This window comes from Manis javanica, chromosome 6, assembly GCF_040802235.1.
Source record: "Manis javanica isolate MJ-LG chromosome 6, MJ_LKY, whole genome shotgun sequence".
NCBI lineage: Eukaryota > Metazoa > Chordata > Mammalia > Pholidota > Manidae > Manis > Manis javanica.
In genome coordinates, this window is record NC_133161.1 from 25,274,779 (window position 1) to 25,293,972 (window position 19,194).

General features: G+C 35.8%; 1 non-coding gene across 1 annotated transcript; it reads left to right on the forward strand.

Annotated features, from left to right (window-relative positions):
* Positions 1-17,826: 17,826 nt before the first annotated feature.
* Positions 17,827-17,933, forward strand: LOC118973406 (U6 spliceosomal RNA). Its single transcript, XR_005062715.1, has one exon. It is a non-coding gene; the product is annotated as a U6 spliceosomal RNA (small nuclear RNA).
* The last annotated feature ends 1,261 nt before the right edge of the window (positions 17,934-19,194 follow it).

Consider the following 19,194-nt stretch of genomic DNA (forward strand, 5'->3'; position numbering starts at 1 on the left):
CATACTGAGGAAAAGCTTAGTTAAATCTGACTGTTATTCTTTGTGGCAGGCCCCAGCAGAGATGTAATATTCAACTGTAAAAGCTGTAGAGGGCAAAGCTAGTATGCACTGATTCCCAAACATAAAGCCTGACTTTTATTTTAATGTGAGCCTTACAGGACTGGTTTCTCTTAGCATACTTTGGGAAGTTCATCTAATTATTTTTAAAAGAATCCTCTTTTTTGCCCATTTGTTTAAGTGTTACAAAGCTTATAGAAAAACATTTAGAAAAACTTTTATTTTTGTCCAATTGCAATCTTTTTTTAGCTAAGCCACAGAAATTGCACATTCACATTATACTGTTGTGTTTTTTAAAATCACTTTTCAGTTGGTACTTTTTAAATAGGGAAAGACTACTTGTTTCTCAGAGAGCATGAATCCATCTGAAACAGATTTTATTCGTTTTTGTATTGTCAAATTAAGGGAATGTTGTTCCCCTGCCTTTTCAAGCCTCTGAAGGCTGCCTTCATTCCTTGGCACATGACCCCCTTCCATCTTCAATTAAAGCCACTAATTAAATCACTCTGATCTCATCTGTTGTCAAGTCTCTGCCTCTCCTGCACTCCTTTATAAGGACCCTTATGATTAAAATGGGCTCATTCAGATAAAGGAGGATAATCTCCCCATCTCAAGATTCTTAACTAATCACATCTGCAGAGTCCCTTTTGTCATGTAAGGTGACATGTTAACAAATTCCAAGGACTAGCACATGACATCTTTGGAGGGACATTTTTTTCTACCTACCACAGCACCCCTTTGGTTCACATTCCAAAAAATAAAATTGAAATCTTTGAGTTAGCAATTATACGTCTAAATTTCCTGAATATTACCAGTAATGATTTAGATTTTCAGAATATTGAGAATTGACTTGCCAGATGACTGAATAATATAAATAGCACCAGCAACTGGGTTTTAGAAACAGAGGACAATATTTTAGAGTTTTTATTACATACAGCTTTCACAGACACAGAATGATTTTGTCTCACGCTGCTATATCCATGAACGCAATTTTATCACTTTGTTTTCCTAAACAAGAAATGTTTTATAAATCATAAACACCTGCCATCTTATTTGTTGCTGTAAGAGGCATCATGTGTTAAGAACAAGTGTTTAGAGTTCAAAGTGATGTATTCTTTCTTTTCAATAACTTGTCTTTGGCTGGTATTTTCTCACCTTGCAGCAAAATTTTAGAGGTTGTTACATTCTCCAATGAGCATTATAAGTCCAAAGAGATGTACCACATCAAAAAAAAAAAAAAGCATCTGTTTGTGTGATAATTCACCAAGTCCTTTCTTCACATCAGATAAATGTTACATGGTCATGTGAGATCTAATAAAAGCCAATGCCAATCTTGTTAAATTCCTCCTCTGCGGCATCTGCGCATGGGTCATTACACACCTTCAGTACATCATGTGTGCTGGACATTAGGGCTAGATCTGGCTCATCCAGAGCAATTTGTAATTTATGGAGTTCAGTTATGGATTTTCAACGCTAATGCTTCATAATATGATGCACGTATTTAGTTATTCAGCAAAGATTTAAAAATTACTTAAACTGAGGACAACTGCTTTTATTTTTTGTTGTTGTTGACCTTATAATGGTTTTGAGTCTCACTTTGCTTATATTCTGGGTTCATATCAATTCCCATAAATCACAGGTACAGACAACTTGGGGCTTTCTCATAGTTCAGCATGATCAGCAAATTTGTGCTGCAGCAGAACAGCAGACCCTCTATAATGCAATGCCCCAAATAATCAATATAGGAGAAACATGTAATGAGATTATTTTGATATTTCAGTAATTTAAGATATTGTTGTGACAGTCTAGATGGATCCAACTTACTCTGGATTTCACTCTAGGATGAGTTTTAAAACATGAACATGATTGATTGTATTCAGGCATCTGAGTGGAATCCTTCAGAAGAACTCTGAGGAAAAGATTCACTGTTTCTTTCTTTCAGAGAGTGTGGTACAAAGGTAGTCTAAAGAATAAAGAGAGAGCAATGTGTTTCTAGAAGAATGTCATCGTAACTCGTTCAGGTATAGTTATGAAGCACACCGTGTCACAGGTGACACTGTGCTTGCCAGTGAACTAGAACTGAGCCAACTTCCACTTCACAAAACATGGAACAAGAGCTCAGCTGGGGCTCGAGTGAGGGCCAGCAAGAGGCTCATGATGCCCCGGGAACAGAGACAGCTCAACCAGTCCAACAGTCCAGGGAGGGGCTCAGACTCCCACTCCCACTCTGATGCCAAGAGGTGTTCCAAGCTGCCTCTAGAGCTCGGGAAGCTGGGCTGAAGAATGGGCTAAAGGCCACTCCTTCAGCTCTGACCAGTGAATGAGGTGGCCAAAGACTGTTCTAACTGGGGCTCGTTTGGAAAGGATGCTAAAATAGATCATCCAGAGGGATGAAAAAAAAAAGACAAAGGAAGGAGGAAAAAATAATGACAAGTTCTTATACGGAGTTAGAATAATTTACTTATAATAAATACCCTTAATCCATCAGAATTTATAAACAAAGCAACTATACAATTTGACATAAAACATTACTTTTGGGGGGCAAAGGCCAGCCACTCTAGAAACTGAAAAAAAAAGAATGCTGGAATGTTGGCTCGGTGCTGTCCTACCACTCTTAAGCCCAACCTTGCCAGCTACAGTTTCCTCCAGGAGCTACTTCTGCTTACTCTCCTCCTTTGAAATATGTTCCTAAATTACCTTCCTCTAGTTGCTGGTCCCGTTCCTGGCTTGCATGTTCTGGTTCAGTATTTACTGGCTCTTCCTGCCCTATCTCATTTGGACAATTTAGTTTCCCTCTTAGTCTCAGGCCTCTTCAACTGTTTTCTGTGCTTCGTTGTCTGCACAGCACACAATCACCTTTACTCCCCTCCTGTCCCCAGCTCAATCACCCGTGATGTCATCGTGTTTCCAGTGTTACCTAGGAAACTCCTGCATCAAACGTTGGGTGCATATTAATATGCAGACTCCCAAGTCCCACTTTGAGAATACAGGAAGGTTCATTGGTAACCTTTCCCAGTTGACTGGTCCGCACAATGCATTTTGACAAGCACTGTGTCAAGTCTTCAAAATTACTAGGAAGGGACAAACCTCTGTCCTTTCCCTTCCCCACCCCCAGTTGCTTAACTGAAAGGTAAATAGACTCATATGGAAGTAAATTAAGAGAACAGGAATATTCTGACCAGTCACTTTGTAAAACAAAGTAAATATTAAGAACAGGAGTAGATTTTTTATGCATAGACATAACACATGATCGAATATTTAATGACAGTCATGAGACTAATCCAGTATACTGCAGAAAACAGCAGATGCCATGCTATCACTCATCATTAAGGTACAATTTCATTATATGTAAAGTATGTGTAAAAAAGAAAATAGATTTCCGGTGTCACTTTCAGTGCTAATACTCCCCCCAATCTGAGTTTGCCTTGTGTTAGTAAAAGGTAGGAAGTGTCACTGACACTCTTCAGATATATTATAAGTATTTTAGAGGGGATCTATATAGTTTTGATCTAACAGCAGATAAATATAAAAATTTTTTAAATTCTCACTATAGGTCATCCTTATCAAAACTGTAAGTCAACACATGACAAAGCATATGTATTAAGTAAAAAATTTTTTCTTTACAAGCTTCTTTCTTGAGTTTTGTTGTGTTTAGCAATGAATCCGCTTTTCTTCACTGTGTCTTTCAAACAAAAATCATAAAGTTACAAATATCAGATAAAAGGTTGATATCAACTTTAATGGAGTGATAAAGATCCTGGTTGGCTTATGAGGTTTTGTGAATTAATTCTAACCTTTCTAAGTAATTTCTTAAAATTATGGCTTGGGAGTGGAAACAGAGAAGTGGTGTGAGAAGTTACTATAGCATGTCAACATACACATGAACAGAATCACTGTTTATTTATTGATTTTCAAGAATTACATTTTCAGTTCTGGGATTTAAAATTTAACCAAAAGAAGTTTCTTGAAAAATCAGCTTTCCAAATATCTGACTCACTTTTACAGTAATCAAAATTACAGATCCCATATTGCTTTCCTGGAATTTAGGAAACAGCCCAATTTTATACTATAATTCCAAAGACACAATTGGTTACTTAATAGTTAAGTATTTGTATAAAGGATATAACTAAAGACTTATGCCAGCTATTTCTGCTCAAAAAATGAGTTATATTTTTCTATATGTGAACTTTTCAAATGTGACATTATGTTTTCTCAAGAACATTTTTTTAACAGTTAGGGAGGGGATAGTTACATTATAAAAATGTTATTCTTATGGGCTTGAATGGCCTGAGGTTTAAGTTACCCCTGAGTGACCCTGATGTTGTCTCAGCATTGTGGAATGAACAAGAAAGAAGAGTAGGAAATGACAGCCTAATTCTTCATACCTTTGACGGCAATGGAAGAGGACCCTGCAGCAATAGGAGTGTCTTAAGACTAAATTAAGTTTACTCCAGAAGTCTAAGTATTCCAAGACAAATAATCAGAGAAAAACCAAAAGTTTTATATTTCATGTTACAGAGAATTTATAAGTCGCAATATTGTAGAGAGGGGAAAATTTTGCAAAATTCCTTTTACCCTTGTAACATGGCTTTCCTTCTTCACTTAACAACATTTAAATGTTTATCAAGAACTTTGCTCATCATTCTGAGCTATAGACTTTAATCATTTAATCATTACAATAAGCCTATGGGAAAAGTTCTATTGTTACACAAATTGCATAAATGAGACAAATGAGAAGATAAAAAAGAGCAAAGCTAGGATTCCATCTATGATTATTACAACACTGCTTGCATTATTTAAACAACTGCTCTTCTACCTAGTAAACTGTACATCACCTAAATTGTGCAGGGGAGATATTTCAGTGTAGAACAAAACCATTTTCAAACTCTTCCCAGTAGGACAACTGACTGAATGCATGGTCTCTAAAACTAATATTGTCATTAAGTGAAAGCATTGTCACATTGCCTGCTGTGTATAATAAATCTTTAAGAGATACACATGGGGCTTTTGTTTCTTACTCATGTCATTTCTTGATTCTTTAGAACTTTGTGTCACAATAAAATTACAAATGTAGTGAGGGCTTTAACTATAATAGCACTTCTCTGAAATGATTCAATATGAAGATTTTATATTTATAAATTGTTATTGATTTTCAAGAATTACATTTTGAGTTCTGAGATTTAAAATTTAACCAAAAGAGGTTTCTTGAAAAATCAGCTTTCCAAATATCTGACTCACTTTTACAATAATCAAAATTACAGATCCCATATTGCTTTCTTGGAATTTAGGAAAACAGCCCAATTTTATTCTATAATTCCAAGAACACAATTGGTTACTTAGTAGGTATTTAATAAACACTGGATTGATATATTGGTTCTAAGTTTTGCTCCCTGATAAATTATACTATTCTGCCATATCAAAATATTTTAATGGTAACTTAAAAATGATTTTTGAATTGAAAATAGTTTCTTAAATGGCATTAGAAGAGATTTGCCACTATTTTTTCTAAATATATCAGGTTAATCATTGTTTTTCAGTTTTAAAACTAAAGGTTTCCTTTTTCCAACTACTTAATTAAGCCATTGGATATTAACAGAATCCAGTGAATCCTTCACTTAACTATTAAATCTTTTTCATATAAATTTTCTAATTTCTTGTGAAAATTAGTAGCTGGTGGAATATGAGTGATGAATCTCAACTTTGACCACAGACTTCCCATGCTGATCATGCTCTGTGCAAAGAAGCCATTCAGGTAAGGTTCTGATTCCATTTCAGGGGGCTTTTTAGAATTAGTCTGCTCACATCTTTGCTGCAAGCAACCCAGATTTTGACCAACAACTCCTGGTTGTGTCTTTACTAACTCTTATCCTTAATTAGATCATTAGTCACTGATATCAGTTGCATTTTTTACTTGTATTAAGGAATTTTATTTGTTTGTTTGTATGGCTTTTTGTCTTACCAAGCAATAGCTGAAAAGCTTAGAAGCCAAGCTCTTGCCAGCGACACAGAGAGGTCTGCCAAGTACTTGGTTCCACCACGTTTGTGGTTGAATGAGCCTGTGTCACAGACAAATGAATGAGGTGATGACAGTGGCTCTCTTCCATGTCTGTCATGATAATTTTTGTCATCTGTTCATCATGATACTGGAAATGTCATTTACTCTTTCTCCTTTCCTCATTCTCTTACTCTCTTTGCTTCTTATTCTGTTATCATTCTCTTCTTCCTTCCCAAAATATTGGGTTTCCCCTGGCCATCAAAGCTGAAAAGTTTCTAATCTTGCTCCAAGAACAGACCCTATCATCAAATATTCTGCCCTCTTATTTTGAGTAATTAAATAGAAGATTTTGTGTTTTCACTAAAAACATTGAGAAGTTTTAAGTCATTCATATACAGGAAGCTAATATACTCTTTTGAGCCTCACACATCATCCAAGCCATTTAAGGAAAAAGTATTGGACACTGTAAGTAAGATTTAATATGTCACTAAATGAAGAACTCCTTCAATTCATTTCCCAAGAGTGAAAGAGATGATGTTTTATTTGAAAATAGAAAGGAAGGAAGGAAGGAGAAAAGATTAAGGCAAACACCAGCAATAACATCAAACAGCCTTATTTCTTCACAGTCTTAAAACAATAAAAAACATTTGTTTTGGTTCATGAAGACATATTTTACTGAGGTTGTTCCATTTTTTGAAAAAGGACATAGAATTACATAAACTTGATTATTATTCTGAGAACTATCTCTTGACTAGAAACTATTTACAATTAAATTTAGAATCACAGAAGATGTGACTACTGATACAGCATTCTATACAAACAGAGAAGTATATCAGTGAAAACATTTTCCTGCCCTTGAAAATATGTTTGATAATCTCACCTATGCAGCTGACAAAGGAACTTTGGTAGCTTTGCAATAACTGCATTGGTGTCAATAATCAGGTTATCTTCCTGAAATGCCTTCCTATATTCCAGACTTTAATGATTTTGTTTGTTTGAGTTTTTGTTTTTTACCCCAAGGAAAGTAGCAGTATCATTTTCAAGGACTTTAAGTATGCCTTCGCCATTGGTTACAGCCATCTCACATTCATAGTGGTATCAGAACTTTTTAATTGCATTATGCAAGCTATTAAAAAGAAGCAATCATGGAGAACTGACTGCAAGTCCAAAAGAAGTGCTAAAAATCATATGCAACTAATCCTTTTGCTCTTTGAAATGACTATAAAAGATAATGGATATGTCAGCAGACAATTAGATCAGCAGTGCAAAGAAAATGCAATACAGGAAAGAACTTCAACATAAAGCAATTGTTTAAAAAAATAAGAAATTTCAATTGGTTCTTTGAAAACAACCCCCCATATGTCTATTTCACCTAAATACATTTTTCTTTAAATTTTATCAAACTGGTGATTAATTTTTCAAGTATACAAATTATTTGGAAAGTTTTAGAAGGTACAGCCATTTGATAAAAAAGATGCCTGGGGCACTTTGATAAAAAAGCTGCCCAGTTGAGCCTCTAAATGATGGGAACTATTTACAATTAAATAGTTCTACATTTATCCAACATATTAAGTGTTTCAGAATTTACATAAACTCACATTTTACTCATCCCTGTGCTTTGAATATAGAAGTAGTTACAAATGATAGAGAGAAAACCACAGAGATTGCTTCTTTGGCAGTATCTCAACTTCAATATCTTAAATGCTGAGGGAATCTGGTCTTACCCACATTTACGTAAGGAAAAAAACGAAAAGATAGTTAACAGTTAAACATCATTACTTCAAAGCTTTATGTTTAAAGAAGATACTAAAGAGTAATTTCTGTGTTCACACTCTACTTGATCAGCACTTTGCTGTCTGTCCCTACACGTCTACAATTGTCGTGCACTAAATAAAGCTGAATCTAACAACGTGAAGAATTCAGTTTCACACATTGCCAAGTATGAAAATAGTGTTCCATAAATGAACTGCACTGTTAGCTTATGTTTTCTGAATGAAAGAGTGGGTGATTGATGATGAAATGAATTAGCAATTTGAAAGTAAGTGTGTATAATGAAGAGCCTTGGTACATGGCTGTGTTTCTTACCATGTGTAACTGTCTGGGGATAGTACAGAAATTGCCTTTTGCTTGATAGTATAAATTTTAAATCAATCTTTTCCAGTGAAATAGAAGAAGAGAGGCTGGTCTGGCTCCTGCCACAGCTTTTATGTTTGTCATTAACTTTGCTCACAGAATTTATGATTTATTTATTATTTAATATCCAATTCACACAACATACACTGATGGATCAGCCATGATTTAAGTTTCAGGAGATTTGCAGCCGATACACTATACAGGATTACATATCCTTCGGAAATGTATTATTTTCAAAAATCACCCACAAATATTATATAAAACAATTAGGCATGCTTGGAAAATATGAATAAAAAGCAAAGTTGTGATAATATCTGCCTTTGTGCAGAAAATATATCAAACAGAAGCCAAAAGATGTGCTAAGAATATAATTAAGGGTTTTCTTCATTGTACACCTTCCTAACCTAAATTCTCCCTCCCCTGCCAGGCACATTATTTTGTTTTCCTTGGTCAACTTCCTTGACTCAGAGTTAGACCTTCCCTCTGTGGCCTCCACCAGTGGCAGTCAATCAGAACTGGCTCCTGACATGACCCAATCTCTAGCCGTATCCCCTCTTTCCCTAAATTCGATAACTCTCTGTTTGGAATCATCAGGGCTAAACTAACGTAATCTGCATCTCTTTTTTATTCTAGTCATTGCAGGAAGCACAGGTCTCTAAATTATTCCTCATCCTCCAAATTTCAATTCCTAGAATGCTCTCTAGCCACCTTTATACCCATCGTCTCCCCTTCTGTAACTCCTGAAACTTTTGGGCTTTTGTCTCTAAAACTCCCTAAATCTTCAAATGCTCCTCCAAGTATTCCCATCGCTTTCTTGTTCTAACCCGCCTTCCCACACAGGTCATGCAATTGGTGTTTGTCTCCCTCTTACCTCTTCTAGCCACTGGACCTAGAGATGTAGTAGATATTTTTGTTCTAATTGCCACTTCTAACATACTCTATTCTCTTCCTTTCTAAACACCCTCAGCCTAAATGACCGAAGTCACTTTTTCTCATTGCCTGTAGACTTACTGAGTCACTAGTATTCTTCAAAACTACCTCTTTAGAATATTTAGTGATGTTAATCCACTACGAAGAGTGCATAAAAAGCAAGTAGATTTCTAGGGGCCCTGGTCCTATCCTACTCCTTTCTATCAGAAAATTACTCTCATATACATTACATCAGAAAGGATGTTTATTTTTTGGAGGAATGTAATTAGAAAGTCACTGGACTAAGAAATAAATAGAATAAATGAAGGCAGAGTGCAGAAACTTAGGTCTTTGTTACTGAAAGTATGGTCCATGGACTAGCAGAACTGACATCATCTGGGATCTTGTAGAAATTCAAAGACTCTGATTCTATATACACTTATGGAATCACAATCTATATTCCACCATGTTTATACACATAGAGTTTAAGAAGTAATGACTTATGGTATTAATTAAAAGAATGTGGCAATCTAGGTTATATTCACCAGGCAAAGCCAAAACAAAGATCTACAGATGCTGACTTTTCAGGGGGGTTTTCTGGGGCAAAGACAGATAGCTGTCATCAAAATGAATACTACTCCTACAGCCTAGAATTGTCACCAGAAAGCAGTTACCTAGCCTGAGACTACATTTCCCAGCCCACTTTGCATTAAACTACTTCTGGACACTCTAGTTTGAGCAGACATGATCTGTACAGCCTCCAAGCCAGGGATTTAAAAAGCCATGTGCTTTCTCTACAGTTCTCTTTCCCTTTCTGCCATCTGGGTACTTCAATATCCTGGGATGAGTAGGATCACAAGATAAAAGGAGTCTGTGTTTCTGAATCTATACAGAAAGAAAAATCACTTATTAACCAGGAAAGTGAATAATAAAAAATTCCTATTGTGTTTGAACCCTCACACATTTTAAGATCTACTTGTTACGGAAGCTAGCCATGCTTTATCCAGTACAAAAATCTGGGAATGAATCTGATCAACTTACAGTGAAGCTCAGTAAACAGCAAGGCTGAGTTCTGTACAAAGTTTCCAATTACCATTTTTTTTTAGTGCGCATGCTTAATTATGAATGGGCAGCAAATATTACCAAATACCTGAGGAAACCCTCTCAAGGACAAATAGGCAAATGGGCAAAGAGAAAAAAAGATACTGTTAATGTCAAGAAAAGCAAAGAATTATATAAGAAAGAAAAGGTAATCAGAGTATATTATAGGACTTATGTGAACAAAATCTACAAAGTCACAGTAAAGTAAGCAGGAAACACAAATTTGACAAATAATTGTAATATAACTGGGAGACAGGGAACAGAGTGTGGAGAGGTGGGGATATAAGAAAGAGGAGTCCTCATCTTCAATCTAATACTTACATTGTCTACATTTGAGAAATCAAGAAATAGCAGTAAGAGTATTTTATTTATATATTTAGAAATAAATACAAGAAGATGTAGTTAAAGAGTCTGAAGTGTCAGCCTCTGCAGAGCAGGAATCTGGGGTGAAGAGAGGCATAGGGTAAATGTAGTTTTGTGGTTCTAAGACCTGTGACACATTTTAACTCTTTAAATTATGCACGTGCAAAAATGAAAGAAGTAAAAATTAAACTTAAAAATAATGTGAGAGTTATTTTCATTTTTCTTTAACTCAACCTGGTAGTGAGATAGGGAGGCAGCAGATAATAAATAACTCCTGCCTAGTTAGAGTACAGTGTGGGCCTTGGAAAAGGACTTACTGAGTCCTTGGAAAAAGTCTTACTGAGACTTCAGGAATGTAGAGAAAAAACAGGGTGTTGAGATTAAAACAATATAACAATGTATTCCCCACCTGGACCCAGTGATACAGAACAGCTCATTGCTCATACTCATGTAGGCACATTAGTTTACAATAGGGTATCCTGGAAACCTTCACAGAGATATATTAAAATATAACTACCATTCTGCCTGACTCTATAGAAAACTCCCACTGCAACAAGCATAAAACCCTAGACACGGAGACCCCGAGCAGCAACCTTGCCCCTCCCTGCGCCTGCGGGGAGTTCCATACTTTCTCCTATTCTGTTCTGAATAAAACTTTCTCTTATCCTGAATAAAACTCTCTCTGTAAATCTCTTTTTTTTTTGTAGATAATTATTTTTTATTGAAGAGTAGTTGACACACAGTATTACATTAGTTTCAGGTGTACAACACAGTGATTCAACATTTATATACATGATAATTCTAGCTACCAGCTATCACCATACAAAGTTGTTAAAATATTTTGACTATATTCCTTATGCTATACATTACATCCCGGTAACTTATTTATTTTACAATTGGAAGTCTGTAATTTTTTTTTTGAGAGGGCATCTCTCATATTTATTGATCAAATGGTTGTTAACAACAATAAAATTCTGTATACGGGAGTCAATGCTCAATGCACAATCATTAATCCATCTCAAGCCTCGTTCTCGTCAGTCTCCAATCTTCTAAAGCATAGCGAACAAGTTCTTACATGGAGAACAAATTCTTACATAGTGAATAAGTTACATGGTGAACAGTACAAGGGCAGTCATCACAGAAACTTTCGGTTTTGCTCATGCATTATGAAGCATAAACAATCAGTTCAAATATGAATATTCGTTTGATTTTTATACTTGATTTATATGTGGATACCACATTTCTCTCTTTATTAGTATTATTTTTAATAAAATGCTGAAGTGGTAGGTAGATGCAAGATAAAGGTAGAAAACATAGTTTAGTGTTGTAAGAGAGCAAATGTAGATGATCAGGTGTGTGCCTGTAGACTAAGTATTAATCCAAGCTAGACAAAGGCAACAAAACATCCACGGATGCAGAAGATTTCTCTCAGAACAGGGGGGGTGGGGTTCTAAGCCTCACCTCTGTTGACACCCAATTTCTCACCTGATGGCCCCCCTGCGACTGTGCCTGTCTTAGGTTGTTCCTCCCTTGAGGAATCTTACCCATCTCTGGCTAACCAGTCATCTTCCAGGGCCATACACGGAAATGTAAAGTTGGTAAGTGAGACAGAAGCATTATTGTTTGAAAAGTTTAGCTTTTTACTTCTTTGCATATTTATGCCCTGTGGCTTCTATGCCCAGCATTTGTCTTGAGGTATCTTTACCACTTGGAAGAATTATGATACTTGGTAAATTCGATATGAGGCACAAATTCTATTGAAGGGTTGTAATTAGGAAGGAAGAAGAACAGCTATAGAGGTAGCAGGCGGAAGAAAACATGGGAAGATTGATTAATTCTTTGACATATCTTCTTGTAGAGTAACTTCAGCATGTATAGGTTTTAAACTACTAATTATATTGTGCACACACATTAACATAATAGGAGTACAGTTACATAACCAAAGCAGACCTACAATTACCAGCCATCTCCAGTGAAACCAAGAAAACCAGTTAGGCACCTTAGGCATTTGTGAAAACTTATCTATGATATGGTGGATATTGTCCAAATGAACTTGAACAGTCTGAGAGAAATCAGACAAATTAAAACAACCCATTCCTGAGGACTGTTCACATCCCATATGTTCTTTTAACAGTTGATAGTCTGTAGTTGGAAGATTTTGGAGCGCTACAATTTGCACTTCTCCTAATTCTTGGTTGAGTTCCAACAGTATACATCCAGTCAAATTTGTTGTTTTACTGTATGCACAGGTCAGCTTAGATATCTCCTTCTTCATTCCCATGGCAAGTCCAGGAACCGGTGGGATGAGTGCATCTACAGCTGTAGCAGCGCATGGATCTTTGTTGGGGGTTTTTGATGATCATCTTCTGGTATGAATCTTCCAGAGAGTGCTGGTGTTGGAAGTTCTTTTTCATATCACATCTTAGTTCATTTTCTGGGTTGCCAAATTAGGCTTTGATCCTCTGCATAAACACAAACAGGCCCTTTGCCTACACTTTAATATGCCCTTTATACCATTGTGTAGAACTCATTGGAGGTCACCACACAGGAACTGCTTTTTTGTTTTTGTTATCATTAATCCACACTTACATGACGAATATTATGTTTACTAGGCTCTCCCCTATACCAGGTCCTCCCTATAAACCCCTTTACAGCCACTGTCCATGAGCATAGCAAAATGTTGTAGAATCACTACTTGTCTTCTCTGTGTTTTACAGCCCTCCCCTTTCTCCTACCCCTCCATGCATGCTAATCTCAATACCTCCCTTCTTCTTCTTCCCCCTTATCCCTCCCTACCCACCCATCCTCCCCAGTCCCTTTCCCTTTGGTACCTGTTAGTCCATTCTTGAGTTTTGTGATTCTGCTGCTGTTTTGTTCCTTCAGTTTTTCTTTTGTTCTTATACTCCACTGATGAGTGAAATCATTTGGTATTTCTCTTTCTCCGCTTGGCTTATTTCACTAAGCATAATACCGTCCAGCTCCATCCATGTTGCTGCAAATGGTAGGATTTTCCCTTTTCTTATGGCTGAGTAGTATTCCATTGTGTATATGTATCACATCTTCTTTATCCATTCATCGATCGATGGACATTTATGTTGCTTCCAATTCTTGGCTATTGTAAATAGTGCTGCAATAAACATAGGGGTGCATCTGTCTTTCTCAGACTTGATTGCTGCGTTCTTAGGGTAAATTCCTAGGAGTGGAATTCCTGGGTCAAATGGTAAGTCTGTTTTGAGCATTTTGATGAACCTCCAAACTGCTTTCCACGATGGCTGAACTAATTTACATTCCCACCAGCAGTGTAGGAGGGTTCCCCTTTCTCCACAGCCTCGCCACCATTTGTTGTTGTTTGTCTTTTGGATGGCAGCCATCCTTACTGATGTGAGGTGATACCTCATTGTAGTTTTAATTTGCATTTCTCTGATAATTAGTGATGTGGAGCATCTTTTCATGTGTCTGTTGGCCATCTGTATTTCTTTTTTGGAGAACTGTCTGTTCAGTTCCTCTACCAATTTTTTAATTGGGTTATTTGATATTTGTTTGTTGAGGCATGTGAGCTCTTTATATATTCTGGACGTCAAACCTTTATGGGATCTGTCATTTTCAAATGTATTCTCCCATACTGTAGGGTTCCTTTTTGTTCTATTGATGGTGTCTTTTGCTGTATAGAAGCTTTTCAGCTTAATATAGTCCCACTTGTTCATTTTTGCTGTTGTTTTCCTTGCCCAGGGAGATATGTTCAAGAAGAGGTCACTCATGTTTATGTCTAAGAGGTTTTTGCCTATGTTTTTTTCCAAGAGTTTAATGGTTTCATGACTTACATTCAGGTCTTTGATCTGTTTTGAGTTTACTTTTGTGTATGGGGTTAGACAATGGTCCAGTTTCATTCTCCTACATGTATCTGTCCAGTTTTGCCAGCACCATCTGTTGAAGAGACTGTCATTTCGCCATTGTATGTCCATGGCTCCTTTATCAAATATTAATTGACCATATATGTCTGGGTTAATGTCTGGATTCTCTAGTCTGTTCCATTGGTCTGTGGCTCTGTTCTTGTGCCAGTACCAAATTGTCTTGATTACTATGGCTTTATAGTGGAGCTTGAAGTTGGGGAGTGAGATCCCCCCTACTTTATTCTTCTTTCTCAGGATTGCTTTGGCTATTCGGGTTTTTGGTGTTTCCATATGAATTTTTGAATTATTTGTTCCAGTTCATTGAAGAATGTTACTGGTAGTTTCATAGGGATTGCATCAAATCTGTATATTGCTTTGGGCAGGATGGCCATTTTCACTATATTTATTCTTCCTAGCCACGAGCATGGGATGAGTTTCCATCTGTTAGTGTCCTCTTAATTTCTCTTAAGAGTGACTTGTAGTTTTCAGAGTATAAGTCTTTCACTTCTTTGGTTAGGTTTATTCCTAGGTATTTTACTTTTTTTGATGCAATTATGAATGGAGTTGTTTTCCTGATTTCTCTTTCTGTTGGTTCATTGTTAGTATATAGGAAAGCCACAGATTTCTGTGTGTTATTTTTGTATCCTGCAACTTTGCTGTATTCCGATATCAGTTCTAGTAGTTTTGGGGTGGAGTCCTTAGGGTTTTTTATGTACAGTATCATGTCATCTGCAAATAGTGACAGTTTAATTTCTTCTTTACCAATCTGGAATCCTTGTATTTTTTTGTTATGTCTGATTGCCGTGGCTAGGACCTCTAGTACTATGTTAAATAACAGTGGAGAGAGTGGGCATTCCTGTCTAGTTCCCAATCTCAGAGGAAAAGCTTTCAGCTTCTCGCTGTTCAATATAATGTTGGTTGTGGGTTCATCATAAATGGCCTTTATTATGTTGAGGTACTTGCCCTCTATACCCATTTTGCTGAGAGTTTTTATCATGAATGGATGTTGAACTTTGTCAAATGCTTTTTCAAAATCTATGGAGATGATCATGTGGTTTTTGTCATTCTTTTTGTTGATTTGGTGGATGATGTTGATGGACTTTTGAATGTTGTACCATCCTTGCATCCCTGGGATGAATCCCACTTGGTCATGGTGTATGATCCTCTTGAAGTATTTTTGAATTCAGTTTGCTAATATTTTGTTGAGTATTTTTGCATCTACGTTCATCAGGGATATTGGTCTGTAGTTTTCTTTTTTGGTGGGGTCTTTGCCTGGTTTTGGTATTAGGGTGATGTTAGATTCATAGAATGAGTTTAGTCTCTGTAAATCTCTTACCTTGCTCGTTCATGAAGTTCATTCTTCAACTCCACAAACAAGAATTCCAGCATCAGTAGCATTATACTTTCTTTGAATTAGTCAATTCTACAATTTTATATTATTTTGCCAACCCATTTTACCTTTCACTAAATTTTGTCAGTTTGCTCAATTTAAAGTTGAAGGTCTATGTTTCACTGAAATGCTTTTTTGGTAAATTTGCATATAAATGGTCACAATGAAGACATAGAAATGAGGAATCTTCATTTATTTCACTGAAAGCATTATTTTACCATGAGTATTTTGTAAGTTACTTTTAAAACAATGCATTTTATTTTCTAGTTAAATTACTAAAATATTCAAATAATGGAGTTGATAATCAACTGTGACTCTTAAAAGTCTAACAAAACTCTAAACAACATACTTCTTTCAATAGCCTTCAGTCATAAATACCATTTTGGACCACTGCAAACAGACTTCAATGGTAGAGCTCCAGGTAGAAACTAAAATATAGTAATTACATAAACTCATGTAAAAAAGAAAACTACAGATCCTAAAATGGAGTCACTCATGTTAATGGTCCTATGTCAGCAAACCAAGATGTAATACCTAGTCTAACTGCCATTTCAGCCTGCTGAAGAATATAACCTGTAACTAGTCAACATGGAATTTCCTGGTCAGCACTAGGAAATTTACTGATAGACCTTTTCCATTTCCCTTAGGAGAATGACCTTTTCTAAAATAATGGAGCCATTGCTAATAATTCCCGTTTTTCCATTCTCTCTCTACCTTTAAAAACCTTCCCTTCTCTTCATTTCAATGGAGCATCTCTCTGCTTGCTAGAGGGGATGTTACCCAGTTCATGAATCACTTAATAAAGCCAATTAGATCTACAAATTCAATGGGTTGAATTTTGTTTTTTCAACACTAGGAAATATCAAGTATAAGACACCAATGCTGTCTCTCTCAGATTTCTCTTGTAAGTCATTAATCAATTACTTATGTAATACAAACTTCTTCCATATATAAAAATATCCAAGTCAAAGCTTCATGACAGGAATAATTAAGTGACAGAACACATTGAGCTTCAAACAGCTTAACTCCAAACTAAGAGAGAAATTTGGAATCAGATTACTCATGTAAACTTCATAACATTATAACTGACACATTTGTCAATGAATAGTCCAAATTTTTTTAATTCCTGCAATCATTTTATATTTATGACCATGTTTTTTCACCAAAATTACCAGCAACATACAAAACGCTCCCACTAGTGTGGCATACAAGTTTCCAACAGACTTACTGTCACCATGTGTTGATTTTTTTTTAATTAATGTGACTCCTGTTTTAGATCATAAAAAGAAACGTTATTTGTCAATTTCAGTTTGATCACAGAGGCTAAACTCAGATATAGAGCAGATAGCAAACAGAGTGATTCTCTCACTCTTGCATTTCTAAAGATTGCAGCTTCAAAAACAAAGGCTTCCTATGCAGTAATTATAGCTTGTCACTTTACATAATAATAAAGCTTTCAGTCTATTTCTGTTTTCTAAATCACCTGGAGGTTGCAAATTATTTTTGTTATTATCTGATTTTCTATCTAACTAGGACAGATCTTCTCTAACTGTGAGGCTGGTCACATTGGGGAGACTTCAGTTTTTCATGGGGATGTGAAAGCCTGCCCAAAGTGAAGGGTGGTATATTTCCCTGTTCACTAATTATTTTCACTAATGGCTGAGAAAGCAACAGCATTTAATTAGGAATTCTCTGGGACATTTTATTTGTTGGATGAAGTATATAATTTCTCTTCCACACAGTGTCATTAAAAGATATTTATGTGTTTCATTAGCATTCATAAATTAAGAACTAAAAGATATAATTTATGTGGTCATCAAATTAGTAATTGTCTTTTGTTTGCATCTCAGAATAGGATTTCAATAACGTGGAAAAAAATCAGAGTTTACTTGCTTTATAACATTACAATACTCATTGGAAATGTTGATAATTGCATCATTGTGAGGTATCAATATTCAAATTCATTTTTGACTTAAGAAGTTATTGCCGTGCTCGCTTTGGCAGCACATATACTAAAATTAGAACTATACAGAGAAGATTAACATGGCCCCTGTGCAAGGATGACACGCAAATTCGTGAAGTGTTCCATATTTTTCAGTGATTGCCATGGGGTACGGGGGAGGACTCGATAAGGGGGAATGTAATAACCACATTGTTTCGCTTGTGAAACCTTCATAAGAGTGTATATCAATGATACCTTAATAAAAAATTTATTGCTTATTCCTCTAATTTATTACATACCCCCCTCACAAATGAGTATTTAAACACTGTAAAATGTTTTGCATGGCAATAATTTTATAATAAGATTGAAGGGGAACAGAATATGGCACCCCAAATTATACCTCTTTGGCATTAGGATTATTTTGAATTGATTACTTTTAAGAAGCAGCAGACACATAAGAGCTCTGAAAACTAAGTGACCCTTCTGTAAGGGACATTTACATTTATAAGGGAAATTTCCATTTGAAAGGGTGTCTCCTCAAAACTGGGAAGAAGAGGGTGATTCTGAACCTCTAGAAACTCTATTGGTGAGGAAAGTAGCAACTGAATCTGCATAACCCCATATTCTTGTTTACAGTGCATGTCCGGATAACCTCCCATAACTACCCCCATCCCAATATCTTCTGTCTTTAGGCTGGAAATGGTATTTAAGGTGGTGGCTTGGGCCATTTGGGAGAGTTGCTCTGTTTCCTGGGTATTTCCCATGTATATGGGAGGTATACATGTTATTAAACTTCCATTTTCTATTAATCTGTTTTGTATTACAGGGGGTGTCTCAGCCAAGAACCTAGACGGGTAGAGGGAAAATTATTCTTCCTGCCTGACAAGATCACAGAAAAACTGTTGGTTGCCTGCAGTCTAGCTCCCGATGAAACAGGGTGCAGAATCAAAAGGAATAGTGCCACTGAAGAGTGAATTTTCTCCAAACTGTGCTCTATGTAAGTGAAAAATGCTCACAGCTCAATAGTTGATCTGTTCCCCTAGAATAAACATGATCTTTTTTATTTCCAAGTGGAATAGCCATAGAAATAATATATATGTTATGGCTTATCACTACAATGTTTAATTAACCAGAATTCTATTACATTCTTTTTGACATATGAAGGAATTCTGTTGATAGTACTTCTATTCTATATTTTTGTAGAATAAATATTTTTATTCCAAAAATTTAAGCAAAATTACATGAATGCAAAATTTATCTTTATTTATATTTATTAACTCTAAATGGTTTCTAAAGATAATCTGGAAAGGGTATAAATATAAAAATAATAATTAAGCCTCTGTTGACATTTTAACATACCTCCCAATAATAATTTTATGTGTATTTTCTGAAAAGAAACTAATCATACCTACGA